Below are 18374 nucleotides of genomic sequence, written 5' to 3' on the forward strand. Positions count from 1 at the left end.
TCTAACCTTGCTAACCAGTCTCCCATGGGGAACCACATGGAACGCCTTACTGAAGTCCGTTTAGAACATGTCCACCGCTCAAATTACTTTTTTTCAGAGAAGCAATTTCTGTGTGAATGCAGTGATTGTGGTCTACAAGACACTTTCCCATGTAACAGATCTGTGAAGTAGGAAAGCAGCATTGTCCAACATGTAAACCGTGAACCACACGTAACGACTTGGTAATCCAGATATGTCTCACTGGATTTCCCATCAGTAAATCTAAAACACGAATAATAAACACCTTCTTTGGTTGCATGATCTCGAATGCATGGCACACTTTAATCTTATGTATGAGTGTAATCAAAAATAGAAATTTAGGTGCCAATAGTTAGAACTTATCTGACCACACAAAAGGCAGATCACATGGGGTTGGGATAATTATTAGCTTGGATAGAAGATTGGTTAACCAACAAAAAGCAGAGGGTTAGAGTAAATGTATATTTTTCTGGTTGGCAGATATTACTAATGAGGTTTCATGGAATTTGGTCCTCAGCCCTCAACCATTTAGAATCTAAATACTGACTTGGACAGGGGCATGGAAAACTCTATAGCCAAATTTGTGGATGACACTAAAATTGACAGGAAAGTAAGATGTAATGAAGAAATAAGCAATTTACAAATGGTTATGAATAGGTTAAGTGAATGGGCCAAAACTTGTCTGGTGAATTTTAATGTGGGCAAGTGGGCAAGTAAAAAGCAACTTTTTATCAAAATGGAGAGAAAATTCACAGCGTTTTGGCACGGAGGGATCTGGGTATCCTGAAGCATGATTTGAAGAAAACTGCAAGCGCAGCAAGTGATAAGGAAGGCAAATTAAATTTTAGCATTCATTGTAAAGGTATGGAATATAAAAGTGTTGCTGCATTTGTACAAGTCATGAGTGAGGCCGTAGCTGGTATATTGCACACAAATTTGGTCCCCTCACTTGAAAAGAGATATAGTTGCATTGGCGGCAGTTCAGCAGAGGTTCCCTTGATTAATGTGGAGATGCCAGTCTTGGAATGGGGTGGGCAAAGTCAAAAGTCACACAACACCAGGTTATAGTCCAACAGTTTATCTGAAATCGCAAGCTTTTGGAGCGCTGCTCCTTTGTCAGTTTAAGTAGTCCATAAGCTTGCAGTTTCAAATAAACCTGTTGGACTATAACCTGGTGTCATGCGAGTTCTGACTTTGTCACTAAATTGATTCCAAAGATACACAGAGATTGAACAGTTTTGGTCCATACTCTCTGGAGAATGAGAGGACATTTAATTGAGGTATATATGATGCTAAAGGGGGCTGACAAATTCCATGATGCATTCTTGTGTTGGACAATCTAGATTGAGAGGCGATCATTTTAGGATGAGGGAGGCTGCAGGGTGACCTAAAACAGAGATGAGCACAAGTTACTTCTTTCAAAATGCGGTGAATCTGTGGAATTCATTAACCCAGATTGTGGTGAATGCTAAGACATTGAGTAAATTTAAGAAAGTGAAAGACAAATTTTTCATGAGGATTACAGACAGCAGGCAAGAAATTGGAGTTGAGGCTAAGTTGAGATCAGTCATGGCCATATTAAATGATGGAGCAGGCTCGAGTGACTGAATTCCCTGTTCCTGCTGTTTGTTTTTATGTTTTTGAGTTCCGATATCACTTTATGTGCTTTAGAGTCATACTTGCTGCATTGTACTCCTTGCAACATATCGTTTCAATAAAATATGTCATACGTTGCTGCTGTCAGGAGGCTTATTTGGGATTTTCTTGTAAGTTTTGTCACTATGGGAACCCTGGAAAGGTGGTGCTTTTGTGGTGCACAATATGAAATTGCAAATCAACTCCTTTTACAGTCAGACATTATCCAGTCAGTCCTTGCTTTAATCACTGGCTGATGCTCTGGGTCTGCAAGCACGTAGCTGCTTTAGCGAGAGAACCTGAAGTCCTGTTCTGGTGGCTGCTGATCTCGCTGACATGTAGACAATGACGGATTGGGAAACACTATCTGACCCACACAGCATGTCCTAAGTGTGCATCACAACACCCAACCCACCGGAAACCACTTCCCATATTCATTGTTAATCACAATTTAACCATGAAACATTGACGCAGGGTTCCGTCACAATCTCAACACCCATCAGTAAGTTGTGGTTAACTCGAGAACCATCAGAGATGTTTAATTCAATGCCTTGTCATGCCCTGAGTTCCTCTGAAAATTTGCCTCTTTTTTTCACTTCTTGCTACATTCTCATTCATGTTTTCCAACTGTTAGCAGTCAATTTTTTCAAAGCCTAGAGTCTGTACAAACCATACATTTAGCAAAAAAATCAAAATTCTCTCTTTTTATTTTTTATGAGATTAATTCAAAAATCAAATGCAATATTGGACATAAATACATCCTGGTAAAGACTAAAAGATCTTAGCTATCCTAAGAGCTTCAATGCTGATAAACAGATTAATTCTAAATGAGAGGGTAAAAACTCTTAACTTAAGTAGGTGGATGATACCAGGCTAATTTTAAGAGCACCTCTACATTTAAATGGCTTATTATTGGTGACAGATGTTCCATAAGATCTGCCAAAAATTGTGCTTGATTTGACAGTACAGTAGATCTGGTTAGAATGATCATATCTGGAATTTCAGGAGTCATGGTTCCTGTTTCAGTTGTGCGGAGAATCCAACTTTCCTTAATTTGGGCTATTTGTATTGGACACATTGGCTTAAATGTGAACTGTATGGAATGAGCAATAAATTAAATAGTGCTTCTCCAATTAAGAACCTGATATTCAAACCACCACACTCACGTTGACTCATCTTCAGCAGTTCAATTGCTCAGGTTAGGATGTCCGTTGTCACATTGAAGATCATCACTGTGGAGTCAATCTTGATCATGCAAACCATGAAGTCTTTTTAAGCAACCTGTTAGACCTGTTATAATACACATCTGTGGCAGGTAGGACTTGAACGTGGAACTTCTGTCCTAAAGGTAGATACATTACCATTATAGCTCAAGACACCTCACCATGCAAATGAGTTATTTTAATTAAACACATGATGATACATCTTTGGGCAATGAGACCTGAACTCAGACCTTCTAGCAGAGAGGGAGACACACCGCACCATAACATCCCTCAAAACGATCATGCCAGCATTTCAGCTTGTGATAACTCCCTGATTCACACAGAATGTTCTTATGGAATTCAGATGCCTTATCCATGAGATCATGGGAGGATGGCATCATGTGACCTATGGATACTTTTAAATCGACTTGTTCAGCCATGTTATAACATACGTCAGCAGTCAGTGTGACCTAAACCCAGGTCTTCTGGTCCAGAGGTTAGAACACTATTGCTGCGCCATATCAGCCCTTCAAGGAGAAAGAGAAGAGAAAGTTCAGCCTGTAGGTGGCAATACTTCACATTGCAGTTTGGGTATGTTACTGGGAGCTCATTCAGTGGGATTTTAACCCATGTCCTCAACATAATCTGAGGGTTCTGAGTTATTAATCCAGTAACAATGCCGCAACACTGCCACCTCCCTCATGTCAACTATAACCTGACACCAATGACTGGGGAGTCTGTAGACAAGCTAATCATTCCTTAATATGAACACAAGAAACATATAAATAGCAGCAGGATCCATTTGGCCCCATAAGCCTGCTCCACCATTCCACAAGGTCATGGCTGATTTGATTGTGGTCATAATGCCACTTCCCTACTTTGCCTCATAGAACAAAGAATGGCCCAGTATCCAACTGTCTCTGTGGTGGAGAAGATTAACGACCCTCTGAAAAGAGAAGAACTTCACTTCTCAGTCTTAAATTGAGACCCCCAGTTTTGAATCTATACCCCCAGTTCTAGACTCCCCCATGAGAGGAAATATCCTGTTAGCATCTCCTCTGTGAAGCCCCTCTGAATCTTCGAGGTTTTAAGAGGATCACCACTAATTTTCTTCAAATTCCTTTTATTATTTTGTTTTCTTTTTTTTTCTTTGTGTGCAGAAGTGCTCTTACATTGCTGGTTTTCCCAATCACCAATCACTATAGTCACCTGTGGTATTTTCTTTTCATCTATAATCACCACTAGAGAATCGGCCATGGTCTCCAACTGGTTAGGTTATGGACAATGCCTGTGAAAGGCAATGCGGTCCAACAAAGGTACGGGTGAGGGAGGGGGAGAGGAGGAAAGAGATAATCATACATTCTTCCCTTCTCCAAGCCCAACCCTGTTTATCATTTCCTCATGAGGTAACCCTTTTATCCCCACAAACAAACTTAAGATATTAATGAAGTCAACGTTGCTGATTTGAGAGCAGAGTTTGCCTGAAATAAGTGGAGAGTTTAACATTGAATCATAGAACCATATAGCATAAAAACAGTTCGTGCCAAACATAATCCCAAACTGAACTAATACCACCTGCCTGCTCCTGGCCCATATCCCTCCAAAGCTTTCCTTTTCAGCAACTTATGCAACTGTCTTTTACATGTTGTAACTGTGCCCACATCCACCACTTCCTCAGGAAGTTCATTCCACACGCAAACCACCCTCTGTGTAAAACATTTGCCCCTCATGCCTTTTTTTTAAAAATCTCTCTCCTTTCACTTTAAACATATGCCCCTGGTCTTGAAATCCCCCATCCTACCATTAACCCTATCTACACCCCTCATGATTTTATAAACCTCTGCAAGGTCACCTCTCAACCTCCTACTGTATGTTATGAGTGCTGCCTTTGTAGGAAAATAATGGATGTTAACTGAACAGGATGTATAAGAAATGGCAGCTGTATTTCATCAGTCACTCAAACGCTTGTAAGTTTTGCCAAGGTTCATAGGTTGGTCTCTGTCTGACATCTGAAAGTTGTTGCACTGTTACTGGAATTTATAACAAGAACTGGAGAACATGGTATGCTATCCCAACATTCACAAAGTGAATGAGACTCAAAGTAAGAGTTCTGTGCAAACCATTCTGGTGGCTGGTGCAAGGAAATTGTTTAAGACAGTTTTATCTTCTGTTGTCAAAATCCACCAAGAGGCCCTCAGGAGTAGCCAGCATGGAGTTAGCAAGATGTAATGTCTCACAATCTCATGGGAATTCTTTGAAGAGGAAACTAAAGTTGTGTGGGAGAGCTCTCTAATAGAAATGAGTTAGCTGGATTTTCAGAAGACATTTGATAATATTTTGGGAGTGAGCTTTTCAAAGAGAGTTAAGCATTGCGGAATCAGCTAGCTGAAAGGATTTAAATGATAAAAACTTGCATGTATGTAACGCCCTATCACATCTCAGATACATCTCAAAATGTTTTGTGTCAAAGGAAGGTCCGAAAGACATCACGGTTTCACATCAATGAACCATTTGGTGTCATCGATTCAGGAAGAGTTGAATCAATGAATTTGTTTGGTGCTGATGTTTAGGAGAGAGATATTTTTCACCACATCTGGAGAAGTCACTGTTCCTCAGGACAGAATTCCACTTGTGGGGTTTGAACTTTTTAAACTTAGCTGAACAATAACAAAACATTGCTCCTAAATAGCATTTTTAACTTAGTAATATCCAAGAAACAGTATTTAAGAGTATTTGATGCGGGGCAGATATGCATATATTAGGTTCGACTAAGGCTTCTTGACTCTTGGTCTCAGTTTAGTCTTGCTCCAAGTGTGGAGAATAAAGTGGAATTCTAGAAGGGACATGATTTGTGAGTGACACCAAAGCAGCATTTGATTGAGTGCGACAAAGAATTGTTCTAGCAAAATTCTCAGTCAACAGTATAAAGGGGCAGCCTCTTCACTGACTGTACTGAGCAGAAAGGAAAATAGGCCGGTTGTTGGATGCCAATCGACTCAGCCTAGGACACTGCTACAGAATTCCTCAGGGTAATGTGAGAAGCCACCTTCAGTTGTTTCAACAACCACCTTTCCTCCATCACAAGATCAGAAGTTGGGGATGTCCTACTGGGGGTGCAAAATGTTCAACAGTATTCAGAATGCCTCCGATCCTGATGCAGTTTGCGCCATCAGTCAGTTGTGGGCTGATAAGTGACAACTAAGACTTGCAGCACACCAGTGCCATGCTAAAACCATCTTTCACAACACAGAATCTAACTATCTCCCCTTGACATCCAATGACACTGAATTCCCTGTGATCAAAATCTTGGATCATACCACTGACCAGAAACTGAAGCGGACCAGCTATATAAATACTGCAGCTACAATAGCAGATCAGAGGCTGCAAATAACTCACGTCCTCATTCCATAAGGCTTTCTACCATCTACAAGGCTCAAGTCTGTAAGGAATGTGGCTGAATAGTCTCTGCTGGTCTGGATGGGTACACCTCTAACAACACTCAACATCACCCACAAGTATCCTGCTTGATCAACAAACCCTCCACCAAGATAAACATGCCCTCTCCATCACAGATGTGCAATGCTCATAGTGTGTACCATACACAAAGTGCATTGCAGTAACTTGCCAAGGATCCTTAGGAAGCCACTTCCCAACCCACAACCTCTACTACCTGGAAGGGCAAGGGAGCAGATGCATTGCAATACCACCAACTGTAAGGTTCTCCCAAGTCATACACCATCCTGACTGAAAGCTGTATTGCTGTTCCTTCACTGTCACAGAATCAAGCTCCCTAACAACATTGTGGCTGTACCTACATCACATGGGTTGCAATGGATTGAGAACACAACTCATAACCACCTTCTTTGGGGCAATTACAGAAATGCAATAAATGCTGGCTTTGCCAGCAACACTGGCATCCTGTGAAAGGACCCAACAAAAGACAGGTGTCAGAAAATTTGCTTGAAAGGTAAGTTTCAAGGAGCTTCGAGAGGGACAGAAAGTCAGAGAGGCCAATGGAGAGGACTTATGAGCTTAGGTCCTAGGCAATTGAAAACACAATGGCAAGGATGGGAGAATGAAGGAAAGACCTTTATTGGAGGTGTATGGAGGTCTCAGATGACTGTAAAGCTTGAGGGGGGAGATAAAGTAAGGAAATGGAAAGATCATGGAAGGATTTGGAAACAATTAAGATCAAAGCATATTGAACTAGGACCCAAAGAAGGTTTTTCTTTGGTGAATGGGATTGCACAAGTTGGTATATGAGCAGCAAAGGTTTTGATGATTAGATTACAGTGTGGAAACAGGCCCTTCGGCCCAACAAGTCCACACCGACCCGCAACCCACCCATACACCTTACCTAACACTATGGGCAATTTAGCACAGCCAATTCACCTGACCTGCACACCTTTTGGACTGTGGGAGGAAACCTACGCAGACACGGGGAGAATGTGCAAACTCCACACAGTCAGTCGCCTGAGGCGGGAATTGAACCCGGGTCTCTGGTGCTGTGAGGCAGCAGTGCTAACCACTGTGCCACCGTGCCGTCCACTAAGTTTGAGTTTGAGTATACGGAGGGTGGAAGATGGGAGACCAGCCAAGAGAGGAATGGAACAGTCATGGATCAAATAACAAAGGAGTAGATGCTGCAGCAATCAATAACAGTGATGAAATTTGGCAAGTCATAGGCAAAAGGAAAATGAGGCGCTGGAGATAGAATTTAAAATATGGCAAAAATGATCTCTTTAAGCTATGAAATGAAACTCACAGAATGGTATTCTGTTCCTTGAACAAACTGACTAGAGTCCAACTATTTGAAATGTTGAGAAGTTATGGAAAACAACCTCAGGTTATGTAACCTATTCACAGAACTGATTTTCCATGATAGTATTGTATTGTGGAAAGCATGCTGTAAGAACAAATTGTAACACATAAAAGTTAGCTACAAATAAACATATTCCTACATTAAGGCTGAAAATGTGTTGCTGGAAAAGCGCAGCAGGTCAGGCAGCATCCAGGGAACAGGAGAATCGACGTTTCGGGCATAAGCCCTTCTTCAGGAATGAAGAAGGGCTTATGCCCGAAACGTCGATTCTCCTGTTCCCTGGATGCTGCCTGACCTGCTGCGCTTTTCCAGCAACACATTTTCAGCTCTGATCTCCAGCATCTGCAGACCTCACTTTCTCCTATTCCTATATTAAGTTTGTTGTCAGTGCAATGTATGGTATTTAATTATAGACTAATACCTGAAAGGGCATTATCACACTATTAGAATTGGACACTAATTTTGGTCCTCTATAAGGAATATTAGGCTTTCGGTGACTGTGCAAAATGGGCAACAGCAAATCAGTAGCCCATCTATATCTCTCTCAATTCACTAACATTTAGTTTACACCACCATGTAAAGTCATATCTTTATCCCACATATTCAAAATAACAAAATGTGAACTACTCAGTAAAAAGTAACAACAAAGCTTAGAATGGAAACCAAACAAAATTAATTAACATACCCAGAGCTCCTTTGTATTCCAAAGCTTTACATTTGAACACTTGGTAGCATTTTAAATTTGAATGTATTCCCATTAACATTATAAAATGCACTACTGCAAATCATTATTCCGCAGAACTTTGACAGAGAAGGAAGGAAGTCTGTATCATTAACAAAATAAAGTCTCTATTCATTACTGAGCATGACAGAATCCACCTGTTGCCTAACAGCATTTTGGCTTCAATAACCTCCACATGGTTACTTCAAAAGGGCAGTTTTAAAACAAAATAGGTCAGCTTCCAGAAAACAGTCTTTGCACATTGATTTCCTCTGAGCATACATTCTTGCACATATTTTTCAATCACAGTCTACATGATATAGTGGTAATGTCACTGGGCTAGTAATCCATAGGCCCTGGCTAATACTGTGGAGATTTGCTTTCAAGGTAGTTGGTAAAATTTAAATTCAATTAATTAGTAAATCTGGGACTAAAGGCTAATCGTGGTCAATGGCGAGCATGGCATGGTCATCATTAAGATGATTAAAAATAAACAAAGAACTGCAGATGCTGGAAATAAAAACAGAAACTGCTGTGAAGGCTCAGCAGCTTGGCAGCATCTACGGAGCGAAAGCAGTAGTTCAACCAGTTCTGAAGGGTCTTTGGACTCGAAACGTTGACCGCTTTCTCTCTGCAGATGCTGGAAATCTACCGAGTTTTTCCAGCAATTTGTGTTTTTGTTTATCCTTAAAATGAATTTACAAAACAACTGGAATTGTCTTTGCCATTCTTTCTTAATCTATATCACAAAAAAATCTTTTGATTAATTAATATCCTTTAAAGAAGGAAATCTGCTGTCCTTCATCAGTATGGCCGACATATGTCCCCAGACCTACGTCGCAAGGTGATTGTCTCTAACCTGGACTCTGAAATGGCATAGCAAGTGACATTGTTACGATGCACTGCTAAAGAAAAAGTCACACAAGACAAAGTGTAACAGTTCAAGATGGTGGTTTATCATCATCTTCTCAAGTGCAATTAGGGATGGGCATCAAAAGCTGGCCTTGCCAATGATGCCCACATCCCATGCAAGAAATAAAAGAGAAGAGACCACAAAGAGTTGTCTTATCAGAGGCAAATGTCTTAAATACCAGCACAGAAGAAATATGACCACTATGAATTATTGATCTCATGGTTTCTAACACAATTCCTCATGCCCATTGGCTGTTGCTAGCCTACCTTTCTCCTTGTGCTATGATGCTCTTGATCATCATGACAGAACTGTGGTGATGCGTGTGGTTGGATTTTATGTCCACCTTGCCATAATGTGAGGCAGTAATTCTCATACTAGATTGAATGGTCTTATTCTTTCTGGATTTCAATGAAGCCATCAGCTGTTGTCAGTTTGGTTCCTTTACATTTAAGAATGAATTAATCCCATCTGTCATATAATCATACATCATGGAAAACAATCCTTCGGTCCAACCAGTCTATGCCAACAATGTTCCCAAACTAAACTAGTCCCACCTGCCTGCGCTTGGCTCACATCCTTTCCTATTTATGTACTTATCCAATTGGTTTTTAAACATTGTAACTGTATCTGCATCCACCACTTCTTCAGGCAGTACAATCCACAAATGAGCCACTGTCTGTGTAAGAACGTTGCCACTCATGCCCTTTCTGAATCTTTCTCCTCTCGCCTTAAAAATATGCACCCTAGTTTTGAACTCCTCCATCCCAAGGAAAAGACCCTTGACATTCACCTTATCCATGCCCCTCATGATTTTACAAACCCCAATAAGGTGACTCCTCAATCTCCTTCATTTCAGTCAAAAACATCCCCAGCCTTTCCAGTCTATTCTTTATATCTCAGACCCTCCATTTCTAGTCTCATTCTGATAAGATTTTTTCCAAATCGTTCCCATTTTAATAAAATCCTTTTTATAACAGGGTGATCAGAACTGAACACAATATATTAAAATACTTCCCTCTATCAACACCACACATATCCAGTAATAAAACTGTATAGATTTAGCTAATCATGTTAAAGTCCTTTACTAAATGCTATTACAAAAGTTTTAACATTCAAAGAGCTATATTTCCACCTAACTATGTCAGAAGTATATTGTATCATTCGCTAATTAGTTATGCGCTCAGAGATTTCTGCCTTGATCATTGTGCACCTTACAAGAAGTTTCACTTTGTGACATAGCTTAGCTACAAGCAACTTAGAGGGCTGTGGGTTCAAGCCTCACAATAATATATTCACAAAGGAGCCAGAGAGCAGTGAGGGAGTGCTGCCCTGTTGGCGGTCCCACCTATGGAGCGAGAGATGTGGACTCACTCATCTGTTGCGAGAGCTCATTATTCAAAGGCGAGTAGGGGAGTTGGTCCAGCCAACATTTATCCCATAGGGAGCATTGCCAAAACAAATTAACTGGTGACCTTCCTTTTTGCTGTGTGGTAGTCTGCTGCCTTGTTGACCTTCACAACATGAATGAACATGTGTCAAATGTGAATGCAAAATCACAGAATTGTGATGAGCAGAAGGAGGCCATTACAAGTTCAACATCACCTCATCGCTCTTGGACTGTATGACTCTATTAATACTAACTAACTAATTCCTGTGAAAGACACAAGTTTGTTCTTTCTTTCAATAAATTGGGCAAGGCTTCAAAATATATTTTGTGTGTGCAATTTGAACATTCATTGTACACATCAGGGGTGAATCTCAACATGACAGGGGCGGCTGACCTTTTTTTTGTCGGTGAAACACATGCCCAATACGCAGCTATATTGAAGTCAATGGAAATGAATTTTGAATGGCATACGTGATGAGTGTCTGAAGTGACATCTCTTGCTTTGAATTCCCCACCTACATCCGACGTAACCTCTGTCATTTTCAGGAGCACTCCCAGGCTGCACCGAGGACCTGATATTGATGGTAAAGATGCTGCTTCCATTTGTTTTTGTACAAACAGCAACATTAAGTACCGTTAGGGCACGGCTATGGAAGCTGCAAAAGTGGAGATGGAAGCTGCAAACAACAACTTATATTTACATAGTGATTGTGATTAAACAACCAAAGGTGCTCCCCAGGCACCTTATAAAGCAGAGACATAAAACAAAACAGCTCAAAGTCCAAAAGCTCAAAGAGGTAGCTTTTAGGGAGCGTTTTAAAGAGAAAAATGACTTGAAGATCTGGAAGGGTACTTCAAAACCTAGAGACCAAGACAACTGAAGGCATTTCCAACAGTGGTGGAGTGATTATAACTGGTAAGGCTAGAATTACAAGAGCACAGATATCCCAGAGGGCAGTGGGATTGGAAGAAATCACAGAGATAAGAAAGAACGAGGTCGTGGAGGGATGTGACAAGAAATATTTTACAAATGGGTCTTGGTTTGACTGGGGCCCAGTGTAGTTCAATAAGGATTTTGTACAAGTCAAGATAGGGTCAAAAGAATTTTGAATTTTCACTACGGATAGAATCACCATCTGAGGATGATTGAAGAAATGACCAGAATGAACTCGGACTGCTAAAAGGTCAAGTTATATTTAGAGATAGGGAGTTAAATTGCACTCCTCTAATAAATGAAGAACCTAAGCAGCTCTCCTTGACATTCAATGGCATTACTATCACTGAATCTCTCACTTTGTCAATATCCTGGAGGTTACCTTTGATCAAGAACTGACCTGAATGAGTCACATGAATACTGTACCTGGAAGAGCAGGTCAGAGGCTTTACATTCTGCAGCAAGTGACTCACTCTTGACTCCTTTAAGCTGGGTCCACCCGGTAGAAGTCCCTAGTCAGCAGTTTGATGGACCTGAATGTGTGTGGCTCATTCAGGGCAAAACAGCCTGCTTAATCAGCACGCCTACCATCGATGACAACAGTCACTCTTCGTCTGTGCGCAGCTGTGTACAATGTAAAATGCATACAAGATGCACTGCAGCAGCTCACTACTGCACCAACAGCACCTTCCAAACCCACATTTTGTCTCTAGACGAACAAAGTCAGTAGATATGCAGGAACACCTGCAAGTTGCTCTCCAGGCCACACACCATCCAAACTTGGAAATATTCCTTCATTGTCACTGGATCAAAATTCGGGAACTCCCTCCGTAACAGCACTGTCCGTGAAGCTACACGTACTGCAGAGATTCAAGATGGTGACTCAGCACCACCATCTCAGGGGCAAATAGGAATGGGCAACAGATATTGGCTCTGCCAATGGAAGAGTGAATGAAACGGGCAGAAATGTGGTCACTAAGTGACAAGAACTGGATCGTGAGTAGAGATACTGAGCAGGCTCGAGCCTTGAAATATAGCCTTCACTTGGCAAGCATAATCTGCTTATTTATGTCAGTACACACCCACGAGAATCTAAATATCACAACTAGGCCACACATGTTACAGGCAGAACAATAAATCCTGCAGGATTGCTTCCTGTGGCAGACAACACAATAGAAGACAAGGTCAAGCTCTGACCAGCCATCTTTCAAACACACCTTGAACTTCTGCTGATTAACGTCTGCCTCTGTGATCGAGTCTAGCAATATCTGCCGGGAACCATAGACTACTATTAAACAAACACATCTTTATGGCCAAAATATTATTGTTGCTCTTTGCATTGTCTGAAAAGGGAAAACAGATTAATCTTGCAAATCAGTGGCAGCCGAGCAATCTTCCCAAGGTGTGTGACATAAAAGTGCCATCAAATGCTTTAGAATTTCACTTCATCTTTCTTTCCGCAGTTTTTTCATGTTGGCATAACAATACCGCGTGATGCCAGAAAGGAAGGGCCAACAATGGGACGGAGTTTAACCAGCTGTTCTACCACTGCCGTATCAATCAAATGGGGTGTCTCAGTAACACAAAGGTGGTTTAGGAGATTGCAATATTTTTCGAGTGGGAGGAAAGGATGAGACGGGTATTAATACAGCATAAATATCAGCAGTGCAGTGATGTTACACCACCACCTCAAGTTGTGTTATCTAAGGAGCACAGATGTTATTATGGCACCAGATTGAGAAGGTACAAAATGGTGCTAGCAGTACAGGTTCACTTCTCTTACAGCTGGGTTCACAAAATAATGCTTCCTTGCCTTTTCCAATGCTTGAAGTAGAGTGGAGCACCTGAAGCCGTAGAAACACTTGTTTCTAACAGAGAGCCAAGCCTATAGTCCCTCAGGGCCCTAAGTACAATACAGTGGGTCCTGATATAATGTGATAGTTCCGTTCCCGTGCAATTCTGTGTTATATGAAAATTGTGCAATAGCAGCATAATTTAAACCAATGGGGCCAGAATTGCATTATAGCCAATGCAGATAAGGAAAGTTCATGTTCTACAAATAAGGATCTAAATTCTTCAATCGCGTTATAGCCAATTCACGTTGAAGAACTGTATATTGTTGGAGAACCAACTGTAGACTCAGAAATCGCTCAGTAAACAGGAAGGTTTCTGAAAACACAAGTTCAAATTCCACAGTAATCCTATTTGCTGCTGTGAAAACATTGGATTTGGAGTAAATAGACATTCTGTACGTTTGTCCTTCCACACTCCACAGGATGAGCGCATAGATTTGGACGTGAGCAATATCCACTAGCATTGAAGAGCCCAGCTGCAAAATTATCTGGGCCTCAGGCTTTATTGTTTTTCATCTGTTTATTCCTCTCTGTCAATGGTGGTTCAGCCACGCTGCCATTATCGATTAATTGTTGAGATGTTGTTGGAAATACTTTTCCCAGCGTTCACCGAGACAATAACCTGTGACTGAAGGGAATTTTGTCCATTTGATCTTGGTCTGTCGATGGTGCCAAGTGGCTTCAAAAATGTCATCTCAGCCAGTAAACTGTTGGGCTCCTCAGATTTTCTCTCCCCACCACTCATCTTTTATCTTCCGGATTTGTCTTAGGGTGTCAGCATTGATGAGTCAGAATGCTGCCTTCTTGATTGGTGAGTTTGGCCTGTCCTGCAAGGCAATAAAGGCTGAACAGGCAGTCACATGCCACTGGCTGTACTTTTGTTGACTAAGTCCTAGTGGCAATGATGCTCACACCCTGTAGTCAAGGCACAGGAGTCCAGTACAGCTGACTTTTGTGATCCCACTTTTCAGAAATTGTGTGGCTGTGTGAAGACTTTCCAGATTGACTGTGAAGTTGGGTTTGGAATTCCCCTCTTCAGTTGTTTTGCTTTATGTCTGACACATTGTGGACCTCATTCTTGTGGACCTCTGGTTCTTACAATGTTTTAGTGTTGGTGGAAGTTCAGGAGTTGCCAGCTTTTGTTTATTGACGATGCTTCCAAATGACTTTGTATTTGCCCTTAAGGCAGAAGAGGGTGCCTATTACCATGAGGCCACATGGAACACACTCGGTCAGTAGGAGACCCAGTGATTTGACATTTTCCACACCATTTTTCCTAATGGTTCCTCTCTAAACAACGTAGTCGTGGACAATCTTGGCATTAAATCCCTGTTCTTCTTTCAATTAACAACTTCCCCTAACAACAACAGACTGAACCTTTTTATTCATGTAGTGCTTTCAAAGGAAACTTATTTTTAATTAACATGTTTGGACATGTTATAATGCACTGCCAGGGATTTGAATATGGAATGGTCACTCAGTCTAAAGTGAAAGCAGTTAACTGTGGCAGTCCCATGATTACTGCAAGTCACACGCTTATATGTTTACAAATGCATTTCCTTGTACCAAACATGGAGTACTTGACACAATCATAAAGATGGCCATCAAAATGGGCACCTGTGTGTGGGCAAACAGGATGGGTGATGCCAGTCAATGTTCCTAAGCCAGAATGAATCATCGTCACTACATGCTGTGAATAAAGGTCTCACTGGCTGCAGTTTGCACATAGCCCTGCTGTGGCTAATTTCTGCATGTCCAGGGGAACTTTGGATGGAGAATCCTGGTGAGAATGACAGCAGTGGGAACAATGGTCAGGAGCAGGAAAGCACTGAAAGCACTCAGCAGCCTGACTGTCCAAGAGCTGGCTCCTAGGTGGGATCCTATGATACACAGTGTACCAACTAACCATGGGAAACGCTGAATACATATTCATAAATTCCAATCGAGGGAAACTACATTTCTACATTTTTCTGTCTTGGTTTGCAGTCCCACAGCAGCAATCCGTCCTGGACCTCTCATCAATTTTGTGAAGCATGGATAGAATTTTACCAGCTGCCATTTGGTGGGAATACAGCTTGGGTGAAGGGGGAGCTGGTAAAATGCCAACTGAGATAGCTCCTGAGGAAGTCCTGTCACTGGGAAAGTTTCTCAAAGGGAGGGTCAGTAAACATCTCAGCTGCCTGCCAATTGGCAAGTGGCCAGTTTTTAATAATTAATTGGCTGATTCAGGGCATTTTCTTGACTGTGCTGTTGGCTGCAGAAAAACTACTGCTTCAATTATATTTCACCAACAACTCTATTTCTCACTCTGTGTGGATAATGTGCAAGGCTGCTGAGAACGTCCTGCATTTCCTATGCCTTCGTTTTCCAGCATCCAGAGTGGTTTGCTTCCTAAACTTGACCTTGTTCATAAATGTTTCAATGCTTTTATATATTGGGTGGGGAGTTAAATGGCTCATACAGGCTGACTACAGAAGGCCATTCAGCCCCTCAAGTCTGCTCCACTATTCAATAAGATCATGACACATCTGTCAGTGTTTCAAATTCCACAATCTCCCCCTACAATAACCTTTGATTCCCTTTAGAAACATGAATTTACCTACCTTAACTTTAAAAACATTCAATGATTCCCACCTCTACAACCTTCTGAGGTAGAAAGTTCCAAAGTCACACAACATTCTGAGAGAAATTTTAAAAATCTGCATCCGAAAGCAGAGCCCCCAAATTTAAAGCAATCTCACCTATTTCTAGACTGACACACGAGAGGAAACATATTTTTCACGTTTCCACTTTGAAAAGACTGTTCAGGTTCCTATAAACTTATTAACATCTTGGAGATTACCACTGACCAGGAACTGAACTGGATGAGCTATAAAATACTGTGGGTACAAGAGCAGATCAAGGGTTAGGAATCACTCCTCACTCTTCTGAACTCCAACAAGTCAAGCCAAATCTGTTTAACCTATCTTCATAAAGCAACCCACTCTTTACAGACACTGATCCTGTAAACCTCCTTTGACCTGCCTCCAAAGCGGCTACATCGTTCCTTACACAAGGAGTCCAACTACATGTAGTATTCAAGATGTAGTCTTACCAATGTCCTGTATAACCAAAGGATACCATCATTATTTTAAGCTCAATTCCTCTCATAATAAAGGATAGCATCCCAGTAGTCTTCTTGATTGTGCGCTATATTAACATGTTGTCATTCAGTTACCTTAACAACTAAACTCTTCTGCATCTTTGAGTTCCAAAGTTATTTAACAAATACATTTTTTTTTTATTCTCCCATATTATATTTCCTATATTATACTGCAAAGTGGAGGCAAGTGGAGAGTATTCAATAACGCTCCTGAATTATACCTCGCTGAAGGTGGACTGGCTTTGGGGAGCCAGAAGGTAGGTCACTCTGTCCTGATGATATCAAGCTTCTTGAGTGTTGTTTGAGGCAAGTGGGAAGTATAAAATCATATCCCTGAATTGTACCTCATAGATGTGGACCAGCTTTGAGGAGCCAGGGAGGTGACAATGGTAAGCCCCAGGATGTTGATAGTGGAGGATACAGCAATGGTAATCCCATGAAGGTCAAGGGGTGATTTTTAGAGCTTCACTTGTTGGAGATAATCATTGCTTGGCACTTGTGTGGCACAAATGTCATTTGCCACTTGTCAGCCGAAAATGTGGATATTGTGCAGATCTTGCTGATTTTGGATGTGAACTGTTTCAGTGTTCCTCAGCAAGTTCTTAGCTAATCTTATATCTGTCCTGATTTGCCATGTCTTGCACCATGAGCTTTTATTCCACAATAACCTTTTATGTGGGATCTTATCAAATGAGTTCCAGAATTCCAAGTACAATACATCTAGATACTGTCCATCTATAGTCTCCCCTTTATCCACAGCACTTGTTAATCCTTTAAAGAACTCCAATAACCTGGTGAAACATAATTTCCTTTTTGTTGTCTTCTCACTATTACTTGATTCTGTCTCAATGTGCAGCTATAATCACTTTAACCATCAATTCTGACACCTTCCAATGACAAACTAACAAGTTTTCTGTTTTTTTCTTTCCCTCTGTTCCTGAATGGAGGGTTTATATTTGCTACTTTCAAGTCCAACTTAACATCTCCTGACTCTAGGGAATTTTGGAAAATTAACCCCAACACATCTATTCACTCACCAGCAACCTCTTTAAACACTCCAGGATGATGTGTCCACATCTCCATCAGTTTGTTTAGTGAAATTATAATCATGGTTCTGGTCGCCCTACAATAGGAAAGATACAGAGGCTTTGGAGAGGGTGCAAAGAAGGTTTACCAGGATGCTGCCTGGACTGGAGGGCTTGCCTTATCAAGAAAGGTTGAATAAGCTTGGACTTTTCTCCCTGGAGAGAAAGAGGAAGAGAGGAGACATGATCGAGGTGTACAAAGTAATGAGTGGACTAGATAGAGTCAATAGCCAGAGACTTTTCCCCAGGGCAGGATGGACTGGTACGCGAAGTCATAGTTTGGAGATATTAGGAGGAAGGTATAGAGGAGACGTCAGAGGTAGGTTCTTTACGCAGAGAGTTGTGAATGCATGGAATGCTTTGCCAGCTGAGGTGGTGGAGGCTGAGTCATTGGAGACATTTAAGCTACTGCTGGATAGCAGTGAGTTGAGGGGTGCGTAGGTTAGGTTACTATGTTTTACATTAGGATTAAATCTCGGCACAATATCGTGGGCCAAAGGGCCTGTTCTGTGCTGTACTTTTCTATGTTCTATGGAGAGGTTGTAGTAAGTCCCTCCGTCCCTTCTATCTCCTGATTTACAGCTATTTCTAAAATGTTTCTTGTATACTCAACAGTGAGGACAGACTCAAAATGTTCATTCATTTCACCCACCATTTCCTTA

At 41.3% G+C, this 18374-nt stretch overlaps 1 protein-coding gene across 1 annotated transcript in view; it reads right to left on the bottom strand.

The window, feature by feature from the left end:
* Positions 1-18374, bottom strand: part of vegfc (vascular endothelial growth factor c) — a 218656-nt gene that overhangs the window by 149159 nt on the left and 51123 nt on the right. The gene's annotated exons all lie outside the window — the stretch shown is intronic.

The sequence above is a fragment of the Chiloscyllium plagiosum genome, chromosome 2 (genome assembly GCF_004010195.1).
Source record: "Chiloscyllium plagiosum isolate BGI_BamShark_2017 chromosome 2, ASM401019v2, whole genome shotgun sequence".
NCBI lineage: Eukaryota > Metazoa > Chordata > Chondrichthyes > Orectolobiformes > Hemiscylliidae > Chiloscyllium > Chiloscyllium plagiosum.